Raw genomic sequence first — 18,736 nt, 5'->3', positions numbered from 1 at the left:
GCTCAGTATATTTAGTGAGTTATCTTTCAGAGGGTGGGCATTCCTGTGTTCAGTGCAACATCTTGACATTACAAGCCTCTGCTATACTTACTATCTGGTAAATGACACTGAGGCCCCTTTGACACTGCCATATATCCCAGGATCTTATCTGTTTATACCCGATTATCTGGCAGTGGAGACTCATATAATCCAGTTCAAAGTAGGTAACCTGGGATCAGATCCTGGGACATAAGGACAGTGTAGAAGGGACCTGAGTTTACCTGTAATAAATTGGATGTTGTGTGCCTTCAAATCATCTCAGATTTATGGCAGCCTGGTCATACATGTTTCTTGGTGAAATTTATTCTGAGGCAGCCAAGCCAGTAATGATGGATGACTTTAGGGTTTCCTTTGTCTTCCCTTGAAAGGGCTGAAAGACTGTGACTTGCCTAAGGTCCTCCAGTAGGTTTCTATGCTGAACAGGGATTTGAAAAGGGACACCTATCATGTTAGGGCAGCAGTAGAGTTAGCAGCAAATACAGTAATACACAAATAACACAAGCCAACAAGTATTTTTCATCAGTCATAATTTTAAGTCATTCTTAAGAGATTTTGTGCTGAATTCAGATCTATGTTCATTTTTTCTCTATCACATGTAGTTTTGCGATGAGGCTAATTGAATAATTTACACAATAATATCAATAGAATCGAATTGATATCAGTGCATAAAGGCATTAATTATTCAATTAGCCTCATCACAAAACTACATGTGATAGAGAAAAAATGAACACAGATCTGAATTCAGCACAAAAAAACTCTGTAAGAATGGCCTAAAATTATATTAAATTATATCTGATGAAAAATACTTGTTGGCTTGTGTTACATGAATATGATGCAAAATGCGTAAACTTTACAGTAGTCCACTGTAATGTACCATTCGCCATACTTGAAAAAAGTCGACGTGATGGGGAAAAATAAAGACATATTTAAAATCAGCATAAAATTTATTTAAACTGGTACTCTTATTTCTGATGATTACAAAAAGTTTTATTTTGTTGGCTTATGTAATTAAAGCCATGAATACTTATACTGCAAACATGAAGGCTGAATGTACTTCCAAAATCTATCACTACTGACCGGACTGACAAGGGCTAAAAAGATTGGGGATCTCGTTCCCAAATTGAAATGAGCTTAACTTCCTCAGGGACCCTTTCAGAGAGGCAAAAAATCTAATAGAAATTGGGATTTTAAATCCCACTTCCTCTTGGGATGGAGGCCACACAGCTGGCCTAAACCCCGGGATTTTTCAAGAGGGGGCAGGGTGTCCAGATACTCACCCCTGTTGATCTGAAATCAGGGGTGGGCATGGGAACTGCCATCCTCCCCCTCCCTGCCTTCCATTTCCCCTGAACTTACTAGAAGAAGACTTCACTCTGACAAAGGCTGAAGTTTCCCTCCCTCCATCTCCTCTTCCTTGGAAGAGCCAAAGGAGGGCTTTGGATAGGGGAACGTGGATTTTTTCTCTAAGGCCCCTGTTAGATCTTCCAGGAAAGAGGAAGAGAGGCCATGTTTGCTGGCTTTCATGGAAGGCTTCAGTAAGTTGAGAGGGAAATGGGGGGCAGGAGGCAGTCCAGACAGGAGGGAGGGAAGAAAAACATGTTTTTTCCATGCCTGTAGGCATACACAGATATGGAAAAATATGTACTTCTCAGGAAGAACTGGGTTTAAAGGGCAACCTTTAAACATGTGTTTTCCAGCCTTTATTCCAATTCCTCCCACATTTGGCTAAAAATCGTTTAGCCACCTCCACCCCCCAATTTACCCCGGTTTAACCTGGGTTATAATGCATGTGTGGAAAGTCCTTCAGTCTTAAATTAGACACTACCAAAGTTAAAAAGTCAGTATAAATGAAACAAGTTGACTCGGGTCCACCTTTATCCCACAGTTGTTTTTCTCATTACACAATATTAGCAACGTTCTTCTGTTAGCAATGAAACTTAAGGAATGTTACATCGCTGTCTGAGGTTGAAACTTCAGCTTAAAGCCTCTAGTGGAACTATGTAGGAATATGTAGCCCTCCAGTTTGCAGCAAGGTGTTGAGAAATCTTGTCACATTCCCAATGCAATGAGGTTTTCCTGAACAGTTAACAAATAGTTGTTATCAATAACCTAAAAAAGAGGAAGATCAGAATAACGAGGCTAAATTCGTAATATGACATTGAGTTGATATGGTTTGATTTTTACTAGATCTAGTTCAGATTAAATTGAGCCAATTTAGTTCTGGTGCTGAATGGAACAATCCCATGTTTTGGACCAGTTCAGTGACATCGATATGGAAAATAAGCAGCAAAATGCTAGAAAGTGAGTCTTCACTATAACCATATAAGGAAGACACCAAGGTGGTTTAATGTGGAAGTGTAGCTGGACTGTATTCATTAATAAGCTTAATATGCAACCTCACTAGTTCTCTCCAATTACAGAGTTGATGGGGAGAGATTATGTGAAGTCATTGAAGTTATATAGTAAATCTTTTCTGGCATTATTTTTATTCTGTGACAGTACAGACTGTGAAAGAATGGTAAGCGGTTGTTGGATTCACTGTTTTTAACTTCCCTCTGTTTTGAAGAACAGTCTATATTAGTTTGCTTGCCTTGTCAAATTGCCTATTGAGCCTGTGTGTATGTCAACAAAACTTATTCTTCAACCCAAATATCCTCTAGCTGTTGTTGTTGTTGTTACTTAAGTGTTAGGTATAAGGCAGTCAGTCTGAGTCAACACACAAGGCATTGTTAGAAGTTATTTTGAAGTGAGAGCTTATCCTAGGATTGTTTTCTGCCGCCTCATCATCATCATCATCATCATAATATTCTATTCTACCATTCTCAAAATACAATTGTACTATCAAAACCTTTGTCATTAGTAAAAAGTCATTAATAAAAATATAAACATGAGAGATACTTAGAAGCAATTAAAAATATACAGTTAAAACATTAAACATTAAAAGTATTAAAATTCATTTTAAAACCATATACAAACGATAAATACCGTATAGCCATTACTGTTGTTATTGTGTGCCTTCAAGCCGTTTCTGACGTATTATGGTGGTTTGGTGAACAGCAGAGCTCGTTCTTGGCAAGATTTGGACAGAGGGGTTTCCTCTGACACCAAGGGAGTGTGACTTGATCTGAGTCATCCATTGGGTTTCCAAGGCCAATAAAGATTTGACTCTGGTCTCTAGTCCAACACTCAAACCACTACACCACACTGGCTCTGAAGGAAGCACTATTACAGTATCACCACCTTGCTGCAATGCATTAAAAGGCAGTGCCAAGTTGTTTAGTTCAGGCCAAAAGCAGTAGACATCAAAATACTAGCAAGCAGGAGCAGTGCCCATAAGACAAGCTGAAGAGCCGGCGTTGTCCTTAGACATCTCCAAGGTCATGTGGATGGCATGACTGCATGGAGCTCCGTTACCTTTCCGCTGGAGCAGAAAACATTTGCATGTTTTCAAACTGCTAGGTTGGCAGAAGCTGGGGCTAACAGTGGGAGCTCACTCTGCTCCCCATATTCGAACCGCTGACCTTTTGGTCGGAAAATTAAGCAGCTCATTAGTTTAACTTGCTGTGCCACCAGGGGCTGGTAGAATAAAGCAAAAGAAAAATCCCCTCTGGGAGGACTGGAAAAATTCTTCAGTCTTGACTTAGATTCAGAGTCCAGATTGATCTGGATTCTGAATTCAATTTGGAACCTCATATTGCCCATTCTCTAGTTTTTGCAGTTCATGTTACTTACTTACAAGCTGCAGTAAGTAATGCAAGCTTCAGCACTGCACTTCTTTGGATAATTTATTGGCCATAAATCTATTGTCTTCTGAAGAGCACATAATGTATGAATATAAATGAAACGAGCAAAACGTACAGTCATGCACTAGATTGTATTAATTACACAGTAGCTCCTGCATTGTTTTCTGTCTTCTCAGTGAAGATCAAAAAAGGGAACAGTTACTATTTTAAGTCAAACCCAGTAATTATGTCTTGTAAGTCTTTTGTTTTTAAGGAAGGTTTTCCCCTATATCTAACATTCAGCTGGCTTTCATTGTAGCTAAAAATGAATACATACATAGGTTTCATTGTATACATATGTATGACTTCAACCAGATACCGTATTACTCTTAGGAAGAATTTCAAATGAGTATGAAGGATATCTAAATGTTCCAAAGCAGGTTACATTGTGCAATTAGTGAACAACACAATAATTTAAAACCACAGCTTGAATCTCTCTTAACTGAATTGCTTGGGATCAGATATTTTTGGAATACCTGTATTTGTGTGTGTGTGTGTGTGTGTGTGTGTGTGTGTGTGTGTGTGTGTGTGTGTGTTTCCTCAAGGAGCCCTAATGGGGGAAAGAGAAAAGGGGAAAGGAGATGAGGAGGATTCCACTAACATAATTAAAGGTAAAGGTTTCCCCCTGACATTAAGTCTAGTCGTGTCCAACTCTGGGGGTTGGTGCTCATCTCCATTTCTAAGCCAAAGAGCTGGCATTGTCTGTAGATGCCTCCAAGATCATGTGGCCGACATCACTGCATGGAGCGCTATTATCTTCCCGCTGGAACGGTACCTATTGATCTAGTATTTGCAGGTTTTTGAACTGCTAAGTTGGCAGAAGCTGGGGCTAATAGCAGAAGCTCACCCCACTCCTTGGATTCGAACCACTGACCTTTCAGTCAGCAAGTTCAACAGTTCAGTGGTTTAACTCGCTGCGTCAGCGGGGACTCTACTAACATAAGATCCCTGTAAAAACAGATGTCCCAGATTTCACTGACTTTCAAGACACTTTCCACTCTTTTAGCAGGGAAGGGAGGGGGAAATCCTCCTCCTGCCCCCCTCCCCTATGAATCTTTTTTCATTCTCTCTAGGCTGGATGCAGGTGGTGACCAATGAGGTCACTCCATATGTGTCCCCACAACCCATTTCCTGGTTACCCAACCCACCACTGATAGTCACTGGAGGAGTGATTAGCCTCCTTTCCCCAAAAGCAGAAATTGGTAGCTATGATGGCAAAAAGTTTTTGTTTCTGTTTTCAAAGTGTCAACCTATGTAATTAAATACGTACAGCAGTGGTTCTTTTCTTTTCTTTTTTTCCCGGATCCCCTTGTTGGTGTGGACCACCAAGACTTAACTCAAGATTTAATACTCCTAAAGTGAATCAAATAATCATCAATGATTTTCAAATTTGGAGAGAGGGGAGAAATAAGCAAACGTTTTAAGTACAACAGCAAAGCTTGTGAGAGTTCTGTTTCTGGACTTTAATTACCAGCATCCCAGAAACCAGCATTCTGGTGAATAATGGAAATTATAGCACTGGTGTTCTATTTATTTTGTACATGGCTTTGAACTAGACAGTGGTGCAAAATTGATGTTCGGTACCTGAATGAGTTGAACCCTCCCCCTGCCTACTGCTACTGCTTTTTTTTATGATGTTTTATACTTATTATTGATGTATTTGGATTGTTGTTTACATGATTTTAATATGTTGTAGTCTGCTTTGGGTCCCCCGCAAGGGAGAAAAGCAGGATATACATAAATATTGTTGTTGTTGCTGCTGCTGCTGCTCTCCACCCTATTTCACCATGCCCACTCTCTCTTGCCCTTTGCAGTGGATTTGACCTCAAATTTGACATGTCCTTGGGCCTTGGTTCACTCTCATATCTGTCAGTGGATGTCATCCTCATGGTAGGGCTGCTTCATCAACTCCACTATGCCTCACCAATGGCTGGTGTGTCAACATCACTAGACAGGCATGAATATCACATCTGCCTTCCATGCACAGATTTATTTATTTATTTGCTTTATTTATACCCTGCCTTTCCCCCTGTGGGGACTCAAAGTGGCTAACAATCCCACATTTTGGTTACAGTTAAAAAGTGTAATAGAGTGTAGATTAAGGTAAAAAAATATTTAAAATATAATAATACACTTTAAATAGCCTTTAAGACCCACAATCCACCCCCATCCCCCAAGAATCCCACTCATAATTCCCCAGCATCATGCACCTTATTATGCTTACAGAAGGCTAGCCCTGGTCTCTCTTGTGAGAGAGTTAAACAGTCTGGGAGCAGCCACCAAAAACACACTTGAGTGGATGGTGGGACAGAGACAACTCCCCCCCCCCCCCCCCCGGCGCAGATTGTAGATGTGGCACCAGTGCTGCAAATGCCAGAAGGACTAGGGGGGCATGAGAGAGAATCAGTTATTTTTTTTTCTATTTAATATCATCTTAGAGGGTAATTGAGGACAGTTGAGTGAAGACCACTACTCGGCTAGGATTCAGCAAGAATTATATAGAAAACCGGAGCCAATTATTATAAGTCTGTGGAACAAATCAATAGCTAATGCTCATCTGGAACATTATGTTCAAACCAGCGATCTCATCTTTAAAAAGTAAAAATAAAATGCTGCAATGAAGCCAAAAAAGAAAAAAACAAAGATGACAGGATTGCTTACAATCCGTTGTGTGCTATAAAATCTCTTTCCTTCTTTTTAGCTGATATACAATTAGAAAATAATGGAATATGTCATGCCAAGGAATTCATGGTTTGTATAAAAGTTCAGATTGTTATGAGACTAATTTTGAGCTTTCATGATCAGCTACTCCATAAGAATGTTGTTACACTTTCTGTCAAAGTGCCCACAAAATTCAGAATTAGCATTCTGTCAGTTTTTAGAAACGGAAATTCAGAAATGTATGGGGAAACACCAGCTGTCTCCAGAAGAGGAATGAGAGAGTCTTTGGGAGTGAGAATGTGTGGGTTTGCATTGAATCTTGTCTAGTGGGCAATTATTTAGTGTACTGTACCAAACTACTTTTTTTCTTCTCATGAGACAAATAGATATTTTCTTTATAAACAGTAAAAATCAGAAAATATTACCTAATAATAATAATAATAATAATAATAATAACAACAACAACAACAACAACAAAACAACTTATTTATTCTTATACCCCACCACCATCTCCCCAAAGGGACTCGGGCAGCTTACATATGGGACAAAATGCCAATAGACACAAATACAAAACAATCCATCAAAGCAAAAACACACTTAAGATAAAAACATAGTTAAATATAACAATCCAGATAAAAACACAATTCAATAAAACATAAGAGTCTAAAACAGCAATGTTAAAACTCATTCAAAACAATAGTCAACGAAACCAATTGCCATAATACAATGAGCATGACCAGGCTATACAAGGACCAGGCATGGGATAGTGCAAGCAGCATACTGTAGGGCCAGGTATTGGATGAAGTGCAGAGAACAGAATATTATTATGGAACCTAGGGACTAGGCATTTATAACTAGGGACTAGGTATTCTCAAATGCAAGCTGGAACATCCAGGTTTTCAAAGGAAACCTACAAGGAAAGTACTCTCCCCCCCCCCCCCCCATCTCTTGCTATTAGGAAACACACTGTTCTTTACAGTTTGGTTACATTTTAAAAGTGCTGGTTCATCACTGGGTTTCATATTTGATTTTGACACTTCGGTCTTCCCAGTGTACTTGACTACATCTCCCAGAATCCCTAACCTTCAGGCAAGGCTTTTGGGAGGTGAAGTCTTAAGCACTTAGAAGACAAAAGTTTGAGAACCACTTGTCATGCAAAGTTTGCCTCTATATCTGTTTACTAGATAAGCTGCAGTGACTAGAAATAGTTATGTCTTTCCCACATATCATGCAAGCCTGTGGCTTTTTATGTGAGTTAAATGAAGTTGTTGCTTACCCAGGACCTTTTTGAATTTCAAACTCCAGAAAATGGGGAAGAAATCTGTGAAGACTAAAGCATGTGAGTCATGCATAAAAAGAAGCTTGCTTTTAATAAGCTAAGCTGTGGAAAGAAAGAAAAAGGTGTGAATCTAATCTGGGTATTTAGACTCTACTGCCAAAGAATATCTTACTCCAAATGTTACTTTTGTTGAGCCTATCTCCTACTTTCTGTTTTCCCAAGAGGTCTGTCTGTCTCTGTGAATTTGTTGTTTTGGCTGGGTTTTTGTTATGCCCACTTCTTGTTTTAAAAAACTCAAAGCAGCTTCTGTGTGACTCACACACAATAGTCTTGTAGACAGTGCTTGATCGAGTCTAAACCTTCTTATCTTCCAACAGTGATATGCGTGAGACACTCACAAAGTACATCGGTTCTTGTCTATGACTTTGATAAGGCTATGATTCCATATGGGGTGGGACCATGAACCGTTCCAGATGGCTTGTTGGGCCATTTCAATTAAAATAGTTAGACCCAGTGAGATTTATATAATGGACTAAAAAGTCCCATTGATTTCAGTGAATCTGTTCTTGTTTGGATCACCAATGAATTTAGCATTTAGATTATGCATGGGAATCCTATGCCTTCCAGGTCTTGTTAGACTACAGTTTCCATGAGTCCTAATCAGCACAGGAATATAAGGAATGGTGATATCTGCACCCCAACAACATTTTGGAGGCTGCATAATTCCACCAGAGATAACCACTAATTCTAATGCTAGAATCTGTATTAAGGAAAACAATTATCTATAGCACTAATACATACATAAACATGGACATCGTGCTTCTTTTAATATGGCATAGCACCATACTAAGTATTTGCAGAGCAAGAACAAATAAACTTTGTAATTGTATTTTACAACATATATTTTAAAATAGCTTGGGTCCCCGCCATTGCCCAGGTTATTAGAAGTAGTCATTTTTTTTATTTTACAAAATGTATAAAGTTGTGGGTATAAATCACATCATGCCAGATTAACCCCCTGAAACTCTATTAGTACTTAAAGTTTGTCATGTTGGGCAAATGTGCTCTAGGTGCATCATCGGTGGGGTTCACTATGCTCACCAGCTGCAGGATGAATGACAACTCCCACTTCTGTCAAATCCCTCCAGTATGTTCAGTTGGTCATGAGAGTTCTGTCTGCCAAGTTAGGTCCAGGTCCATCATCAGTGGGGTTTGGAGTGCTCTTTGATTGCAGGTGAACTATAAATCCCACTACCTATAACTTGGATGTGTGTGTCAAATTCAGTGCACATCCATTGTTGTTTGCATTCACAGTGCTCTCTGGATGTAGGTGAACTATAATTCCTATAAATCAAGGTGAATTTTCCCCAAAGCCCTCTTGCATTTTTTGTTGGTCATGGGAGTTCTGTGTGCTAAGTTGGGTCCAGGGCCATCGTTGGTGGGGTCCAGAGTGCTCTTTGATTGCAGGTGAACTATAAATCCCAGTACATACAACGGCTATAAATCAAAGTGAATTCCCCCCAAACCAGCCCGAAAAACTTACAACAACCCAGTATTTTTTTGTTGGTCATGGGGGTTCTTATGTGCCAAATGTGGTCCAGGTCCATTGTCAGTAGGGGATCACAGTGCTCTGACTTGATGCAAGGTGAACTACAACTTCCATCATGTGGAGTCAACCCCTCAAACTCCTCCAGTATGTTTAGTTACTGCTCAGTTCCGCTCTGTTTGTTATGCAGACAGAGTTGAAAGGAGTAGGAAAGGATTAAGGGAGAGACAGTGGGTGGGATCATGCAAATTCCACACCAATGGAGAAAGTAAGGGTGCCAGCCTGTGGTGGAGGAAACACATGAAATCTAGCATGAAATTGTCCCCAAATGAAAGCATTCTTTAGTATGATTTTTGGAGAGCACATTGGCAGGGTTTGGGCTACATGTTCATGGCGCTCGCTATAACCTGAAATGTCATTAGAGAGAGTGCTTTTGGTGCATCCTCAGCACTGTGGGTTATAGCTGTTTGTGGAAGCTGGAGCCTTTCTGTGGAAGTGGGCACCTCAGCCACATACACATTTTCACTTTTATTATGTGCATAGATTATGTGTATAGATGTTTAAGAATTGATGAGTAGTGACCTAAGATTTTGAAAGTCTAGTTTAAAATGAGAGAGATATGAATTAATTGTATTTTGCCCTGATCTCACTGGCGGAAGAATATAGAAATAATGGAGCCACTCACTATGCTTTGTTCTATGTACTGGTGAACAGTATTCTGTGATCTGGTATATTATCATTGCTAGGAATATGAGCTGAAGCATCGAATTCCAGCTGAGCCATACAATCCTTACTAAGCCTTTAGGGAAATACAGTTCTCCTAGATCTCCGTCTAATGTAGAGATGGCCTGGTTCCAAGTCATCCAGGGCTGTCTCCCATGAGGGCCTTATGTTCTTTGAGGAAGGCAAGAAGAGCCTTGCCTCCGTATTTGATGAATTTATAAGAGTGCGTACTTGGTGGCCAATTCTGGCCTGTGGAACCCCTTGCAGAGGGAGGTTATGCTGACCTTCTGTCTGTTGTTTCCCTACTGCTGAGAAATTACCTTAAGTAAGCCTTGGGCATCAAAATGGGTTACTGTTTGGATGTTGTTCTTCTTTAAGGAACATGCTTCAAGCATTTTTAGCTGAAATGTGGGATGCAAATTTAATAAATAAATCATGAGAGAAAGTTGGGATAATTGGAGACTTTTGTTTACAAACTATATGTTTCTCATCCCACCCCACATACACATACAGCTTAAACCTAATTCACTTCACCTAATTCAGGAGCAATGTGATGGCTTGCAAGGAAAACCCAAGCATTTCCCATTGTTTGCTTATGTTGACACTTACCAGTTTGTTCAACATGGTGTGGGTACACACCTTGGAGTTGCCACCTCCCTTTTCCAGAGAATTCTCCTTCTCTCTCTTATTTTTGTAAATCAGAATTGGTGGTAAAACCAACACCAAGTGGAACAAATGCATCCACTGAAAATGCAGCAAAGTAACTTGCCCTTATCCTTGCTTTGAACAACAATTAAAATGATAGAATCTACTCAGCCTCCTGTCCCAATTCAGAAAGACAGACCAAAAGGAGACTGTGTATTGTCAAGGGCTTTCATGACTGGAATCACAGGGTTGCTGTGAGTTTTCTGGGCTGTATGACCATGTTCCAGAAGCATTCTCTCCTGACATTTTGCCCAAAACTATGGCAGGCATCCTCAGAGGTTGTGACGTTTAGGTTGGTGAGGTTTATATACCTGTGGAAGATCCAGGGTGGGAGAAAGAACTCTTGTCTGTTGGATGTAAGTATGAATGTTTCAATTAATCATCTTGATTAGCTTTGAAAAGCCTTGCAGCTTCAGAGCCTGGCTGATTCCTGCCTGGGGGGTCCATTGTTGGAAGGTGTTAGCTGACCCTGATTATTTCTTTTCTGGAATTCCCCTGCTTCTCAGAGTGTTGTTCTTTATTTACTGTCCAGATTTTAGATTCTTTAAATACTTGTAGCCAGACTGTTCATTTTCATGGTTCCCTCCTTTCTGTTGAAATTGTCCACATGCTTGTGGATTTCAGTGTCCTCTCTGTGTAGCCTGAAATAGTGGTTGTTAGAGTGGTTCAGCATTTCTGTGCTCTCAAATAATATACTATGTCCAGGTTGGTTCATTTAATGCTCTGCTATGGCTGACTTGTCTGGTTGAGTTAGTCTGCAGTGCCTTTCATGTTCCTTGATATGTGTTTGGGCAATGCTGCGTTTGGTGGGCCATATGTAGACTTTCCCACAACTGCATTGTATACAATAGACTCCTGCAGCGGTGAGAAGATCCCGCTTGTATTAAAAAATCTCAAAAATCAGGACAGTAAATAAAGAACAACACTCTGAAAGCAGGGGGAATTCCAGACAGGAAACAATCAGAGCATCTAACACCTCCCAACAAAGGATTCCCTCCAGGCAGGAATCAGCCAGGCTTTGAAGCTGCAAGGCTTTTCAATGCTAATTGAGGTGATTAATTGCAATATTCAACAGACAAGAGTTTTTCTCCCACCCTGGACCTTCCACAGATATATATATACCCCAGTTGCCTAGTTTCCAACAGACCTCAAAACCGCTGGGGATGCTGGCCATAGATGTGGGTGAAATGTCAGGAGAGAATGCTTCTGGAACATGGCCCTACATCCTGGAAAACTCACTTAATTAAAAGGATAAGAGTCTATTCCTAATTTCTTGTCCTAATTCAGAAAGACAGACCAAAAGGAAGACCCCCTCTTCCTTTATTTACCTCTGTAGAGACATTTCCCCCCTGCACAGGAGGGACAGTTCTGTGAAGCAGTGGCTGTTCAGTGTGCGGATGGTGTTTTTCCAGGCCAATGCAACACTTACCTGGCCCTGAGAACTCTGGGTATTTCTAAATATAACACAGGAGCAACATTGGTAATACAGAAGCAAATCCAGTCGTTTGTTGTTGTTGTTGTTTTTTAAAGTCTACCTCTGGAAAAGATGGCATGGATGCGCTTGTACTCATTAAGAATATATTGAGAGCTGTGCCTGTTCCAAGAACTGCAGCAAAAGGTTGGTCCCAGGCCTCCTCCGCACTGCCGCTGATCGCAGAGACGGTGTTGGCTTCGGGAGGGTTTCCGCATCCCTTCACATGTGGCCTACTTTGATGGGGAAGGCAGGCGAGTGTTTTCTCCACTCGGAGAAGGCTGCCAGGATCTCTCTCTCTCTCTCTGTCCCCCCTCCTTTCCTTTTTTTTCTCCCGTGGTCTGAGGGACGTGAGAGGAGGAGGGGGAGGCTGGGCTTGGCGCCTGCGTTGCTCTGATTTGCTGGAGGCGGGCGAGGGCTCGTCCTGGGCAGAGCCTGCGCTGCTTGCTTCTGCTGCTGCTGCTGCTGACGGCGCGTGGCTCTCCTTGGCTGCTGCTGCTGCTGCTCGTCCCCGAAGCCGGCTTGGCGCTCCTGCCTCTCGCCGTTTCTGGGCCCAGGTACCCGCCTCTCTCGGCCTCTTCCTTCAGGCCTCAAGACCCTTGGGACGAGAGGGACCCACGGCGAGGAAGGGAAGGAGGGGGTGGCAGGTTTTCGGAAGCCTTTTGCGGAGCCATGTTTTAAGGTCACCGCTGGAGGAGACTCAAGAGAGAGAGAGGAGGAGGAGGAGGAGGAATGGGGCTGCGGGGAGGCACTACTGGGCGGAAAGGGCTCCCGGCAATCCACTCAGGGGCCTCGCTTGTGGCTTTCCTCCCGAGTTTCCCCCACGTCTCTTGGAAGGAAAAGCAAGGGAGGAGGCAGGAAAGCAAGAGAGAGAACTGCGGCACCAGGGCTCCAGAGTGTGCGGGGCAGGGATGGAGACAGGATTTTTTTTTTCGTGTCAGGAGCAACCGGAGTTGCTTCTGGAGTGAGGGAATTGGCCGTCTGCAAGGACGTTGCCCAGGGGACGCCCGGATTCTTTTTTTTTTTGTGGGAGGCTTCTCTCATGTCCCCGCATGGAGCTGGAGCTGATAGAGGGAGCTCATCCGCGCTCTCCTCGGGTGGGATTCGAACCTGGCAGCCTTCAGGTCAGCAACCCAACCTTTAAGTCACGAGGCTTTTATCCCCTAGGCCATCAGAGGCTCCGAGACAGGCATTTAGAGTGGCACTCGTCGAAGGCTTTCATGGCCGGAATCACTGGGTTGCTGTGAGTTTTCCGGGCTGTCTGGCCACGTTCCAGAAGCATTCTCTCCTGATGTTTCGCCCGCAACTATGGGAAGCATCCTCAGAGGTTGTGAGGTCTGTTCGAAACTAGTCAAATGGAGTTTATCTATCTGTGGAAGGTCCAGAACTCTTGTCTGTTTCAGGCAAGTGTGAATGTTGCAATTGATCACCTTGATTAGCACTGAATAGCCCTGCATCTTCAAAGCCTGACTGCTTCCATCCTTTATTGTTAGCTGGCCCTGATTGTTTCATGCCTGGAATACCCCATTTTCTAAGTTTTGTACTGATTTTAGAGTTTTTTTTAAAAAATACTGGTGGCCAGATTTGGTTCGTTTTCATGGTTTCCTCCTTTCTCTTGAAATTGTCCACATGCTTGTGGATTTCAATGGCTTCTCTGTGTAGTCTGATGTGGTTGTTAGCGGTCCAACATTTCTGTATTCTCAAATAATATTCTTCATCTTCCCTGTGCGGTCAGTGGTTCCCTTGATGTATGGTAAGAACACTTTTCCTCTGGGTGGATCTTTGTCTGGCTTATTCTTGGCCTTGCAGTTTTTCTGAGAACAACATTTAGAAAGAAGAAGAAAACGGAGAATTCCAGTTTTCAGAAAACAATCAGGGCCAGCTAACACCTCCTCACAAAGAATTCCCCCAGGCGGGAAGCAGCCAGTCCTTGAAGCTGCAAAGCCATTAAATGCTAATCAAGGTGGCCAATTCCTACATCCACAGTCGCTTCAAGCAGACAAGAGTTCTTTCTCCCACCCTGGACCATCCACAGATATATAAACCTCACTGGCTTAGTTCTCAACAGACTTTGCCAAACTGCAACTCTTCCGTAATGTTGAGCCTATGGCAAATCAAGGGGTGTCGGGCCCAGTGCAGACGCTTCCCGGCTTGGCAACGGCGGGCTCCAGGCTCCCATGTTGTGCTTTTGCGCCTCTTTTTAGGCCCCGAGGGAGCCCGAGTTGGGCGCGGACTGGGATGGCGAGGCTTTGCCCTTGGGCTCCCACAACCCCTCCCTCGCCCTCCCTGAGTCACGGAAGGCGGCTTCACGCGTGGTCTCGCTGTGCAGAGGATTCCATAGGGAATTGTAGACCGGGGTGGTGATGACCCGGGCCCCGGAGCCCTGACGGGGCGCATGACGAGCTCTCTTTGGCGGGAGTTTGTGGTCAGACGCTGGCTTCGAACTGCATGGAATGGTCAGTGTGTAGGCGGCGACCAGGTAAACACCGCTTCCTAAAAGATCACGCAAAGCCAAGCCTTGCCCTCCCTGTTTCCTGTCTGCCCGCCCGGACTGCTGACCGAAAGGTCGGCGGTTCGAATCCGAGGGAGCGGGTGAGCTCCCGTCTGTCAGCTCCAGCTTCCCATGCGGGGGCATGAGAGAAGCCTTCCACAGGATGGCAAAACATTCGGGCAACGTCCTTGCGGAGAGCCAGTGCTCTCACACCAGAAGCGAATTGCAGTTTCCCAAGTCGGGCGAAAAAGGTGGGCCAAGGGCGACCTTGGTCCTCCCTCTCTGCCCAGCCCCGGAGAGGCGAGTAAGTGGCTTTGGCAGCCGGTCCGGTGGCCTTTCCGCCTTCCTCTCCCCTCCCTTGAGCCCTGCGCAGCAGAGAGTGTTTTTCGTCCCTCTTGCATGGCCCTGAGTCGCCACGGCGCCTGCTTTACGGCCCCAACGCCTGGGTCTGGCAAGGACAAACGTGCGCTCTGTCATCTTCCTTGTTTGCAGAGCGAGAGACTGTTGCGTCCGTCTCCAAGCCTCCTGTTGATTTATGACAACCCCGTGAATGGGTTAGACCGAAGTGGTTTCACCAGACCCTTCCCCTGAAAGACGACTCGCAGCCCCTGGTCTTCATGACCTGCCTCCCATCCAAATAGTGGCCCTGCTTCCAACATCAGAGGGAACTTGATGCTTTGAGGATACTTAGACCAGAGGGACTAAAATGGGAGGGCTCAACAAGGAGTTGCTTTGGTTTGAGTTGCTGTGAGTTTTTCGGGCTGTCTGGCCATATTCCAAAATCATTCTGTCCTGACGTTTCTCACATCTATGACAGGCATCCTCAGAGGTTGTGAAGTATGTTGGAAACTAGTGGTTTTTATATATCTGTGGAATATCCAGGGTGGGAGCAAGAACTCTAGTCTGCTTGAGGCAGGTGTGAATATTAGTTGGCCAACTTGATTAGCATTGAATGGCCTTGCAGCTTCAAAGCCTGGCTGGTTGCTGCCCAAAGGCATCTTTTGTTAGGAGGTGTTAGCTGGCCTTGATTGTTTCGTGTCTGGAAATTACCCTGTTTTTTAAGTGTTGCTCTTTATTGACTGTCCAGATTTTAGAGCAACACTCAAAAAGCAGGGGAACTCCAGACAAGAATTAGTCAGGGCCAGCTACCAACAAAGGATTCCCCCAGGCCAGCTTTGAAGCTGCAAAGCCATTCAATGCTAATCAAGGTGAATCAACTGCAACATTCACACCTGCCTCAAGCAGAGAAAGAGTTCTTTCTCCCACCCTGGACATTTGACAGATAGATAAACCTCACTGGCTTAGCCTTCGATGGCGTAGTGGACTAAAGCCTCCTGACTTGAAGGTTGGGTTGCTGACCTGAAAGCTGCCAGGTTCGAATCCCACCTGGGGAGAGTGCGGATGAGCTCCCTCTATCAGCTCCAGCTCCATGCGGGGACATGAGAGAAGCCTCCCACAAGGATGGTAAAAACATCAAAACATCCGGGCGTCCCCTGGGTAACGTCCTTGCAGACGGCCAATTCCCTCACTCCAGAAGCGACTCAAGTTGCTCCTGACACGGAAAAAAAATCCCAACAGACCCCACAACCTCTGAGGATGCTTGGGCGAAACGTCAGGAGAGAATGCTTATGGGACATGGCCAGACAACCCGGAAAACTCACATCAACCCATTGAAAGCCTTCGACAAAACACATTGCTTTGGTTTGTTTCCAAGACAGACTTGCCTCAACTTCTGCGGTGGGGAGAGAAAGCATCAGAGGGGCCTCTGCAGTCCAGGGGTTTGGGACTCCAACTCCCAGAAGGCCTTGCCCGCTTGACCAATGGTTAGGGACTCTGGAAGCTGTGGTCCAAAGCATCTGGAGGGCCAGGGAATGGACACCACTTGCCCGGACTCAGTTCAGTGGGATCCTGGGGGTTGTAGTTTGGCGAGTCGCTTGGGCAAAGGAGGCGAAAGACCTTGTAAGGACTGCCACGGTTCCAGGTATTCTACAGATGCGCCCTAAAAGTGGGAGCAGTTTGGGGGCTTCGTCCCGCCTCGTGTTCCATTCAGACTGTTCTGCTGGATGCCAGAACCCAGTGGAGGGCCTGCCCGCCTGCCTCCCCTCGTGGGCTCCTGTTGGTGCCTCCCCTTCCCTCCCAACTTCGCCTCTCCCGGCTCCTGCCTTCTGCAATGCGGTGGGTGTGGTTAGCGAGGAGACGGGAGCCCTGGACCTCTGCAGTGGAGGCGCGCTGCCTCCTCCTCTTCCTCCTCCTCCTCCAATCCCAAGGTCCCCCCTTTGGGCTGGATGTCTGTCTGTCTGTCTGTGGGCTGCGCAGCCTCAAGTTGGGAGAGAGCAGACTTCTGCCGGCAGGAACGGAAAGATCGAGGGAGACAGCTGGTATTCATCAGACCTATAGGCTTGGATGGGGCGGGGAAGGGAAGGGAAGGGAGGAATGGAGGCCGGAGGAGCCAGGCCAACTTCGAGAGGAGCCTATGGAAGCTCCTAAGCGCACTTCCCTCGTTGGTCAAGGCAACCTATTTGGAATGACTCAGTGCTTTCTGATTATATAGCCTTTGCAGATAATTTCGGGGCACTTTAGGTGGAAAGTGCTTTGCCCAGTGTGTGGTTTGGGCTGGGTTGGGTGTGTGATTTTTTCCCCCCTGCAAAACTTAAGAACGTTTTGATTGGTTTTCTGTCGCAGCTCTGAATATTTAAGTCCTGTCTTGTGTGTCTGACTTTTTCAAAACAGATCTGTCAACATTGCAAGATAAAATTAATTGGGTTATAGTCTGCATCTATTAATATTTTAGTTTTTCTTAATATGCCATGCTGGATATCTTTTTTGTAGCTTGCTTCCCTTCTTTCTACAGACACACATGCACAGCTTGCACTTGCTATACTTGATGTAGGTTGAAGTTGTATTTGGAGTACTAATAGTTTAGTAGCAGCACAAAAGCTGGAATGTGTCCAGAGGAGGGTGACTAAAATGATCTAAGCTCTAGAGAACATGCCCTATGGGGAGTGGTTTAAAGAGCTGGGCATGTTTAGCCTGCAGAAGAGAAGGCTGAGAGGAAAGATGACGAGGGCCATGTATAAATTTGCAAGGGAAAATCATAAGGAGAAGAGAAAAGGTTTGTTTTCTGCTGTCCTGGAGATTAGGACATGGAACAATGGCTTCAAACTACAGGAAAGGAGATTCCACCTGAACATTAGGAAGAACTTCCTCACTGTGAGAGCTGTTCAGAAGTGGAACTCTCCGCCCTGAAGTGTGGTGGAGGCTCCTTTTTTGGAGGCTTTTAAGCAGAGGCTGGATGGCCATCTGCTGGGTGTGCTTTGAATGCAATTTCCCTGCTTCTTGGTGGGGATTGGACTGGATGGCCCACGAGTGTTGTCTCTTCCAACACTATGATTCTATGAAATACTATTTTGAGTGAGAGTGAAAGCCTTTGATCATATCCCAAAGGGGTTATATATTCATTTGTTGTTTATACTACTCTTAAAAGGACGAATGCAGAATTAATGCTGTTATTTTCTTCCTATTTCGCTAAAATCGAAGACAGACCTAGGATTATACATTACCTTCTTGGTTTTATTCTGAATTGGTGTTCTTTAAAAGCTAGAAGTACATTTGTAACACGAATCATCTTGTACTGTATTTTGTATTCATTGGTATTAAGCGTAGTATAGAAACTAAGAAGTAAATGTTATCTCCTATTGATCCAGTCGTGTCATGGCTGCTACATTCCATTCAGATTTAACTTCCTTTTAAACTTGGGAGCAGTAGATTACACTAAATTGCAATCCTATATAGATCTACCTAAAATGTAAATTATTTTGAAATGAATGAGGCTCACTCCAAGATTTATGTCTGTGCAAGTGTATGTGCTTGTAAGAGGTCATCCATAAGTGTGAACTTTATAACTTCACTAAAAGGAGCTTTAAACTCTGCAGTGGAGATAAAAATTGATGTGTCAAAATGTTGCAAAGCACTATTGGTGATGAGAAATTGAGAAATGGCTATGAGTTTGTTTTGTTGGTTTTCACCTGCAAAGTGCACA

General features: G+C 43.9%; 1 protein-coding gene across 13 annotated transcripts in view; it reads left to right on the top strand.

Moving 5' to 3' along the window:
* epb41l3 (erythrocyte membrane protein band 4.1 like 3) overlaps window positions 1-18,736 on the top strand; it is a 182,649-nt gene that overhangs the window by 47,054 nt on the left and 116,859 nt on the right. The window contains exon 1 of one of the 13 annotated variants that reach the window (XM_062980478.1): window positions 12,606-12,763. The exons of 11 other annotated variants lie outside the window; for them this stretch is intronic. The gene's annotated coding sequence lies outside the window, so the exon portion shown is untranslated. Of the gene's footprint in view, window positions 1-12,605; window positions 12,764-16,898; window positions 17,076-18,736 lie in introns of those variants that run through there. One more of the 13 variants, XM_008108672.3, reaches the window with a different exon arrangement.

The sequence above is a fragment of the Anolis carolinensis genome, chromosome 4 (assembly GCF_035594765.1).
Source record: "Anolis carolinensis isolate JA03-04 chromosome 4, rAnoCar3.1.pri, whole genome shotgun sequence".
NCBI lineage: Eukaryota > Metazoa > Chordata > Lepidosauria > Squamata > Dactyloidae > Anolis > Anolis carolinensis.
Note: the sequence above shows the minus strand (reverse complement) of the source record. Positions and strands in the feature narration are given on the sequence as shown.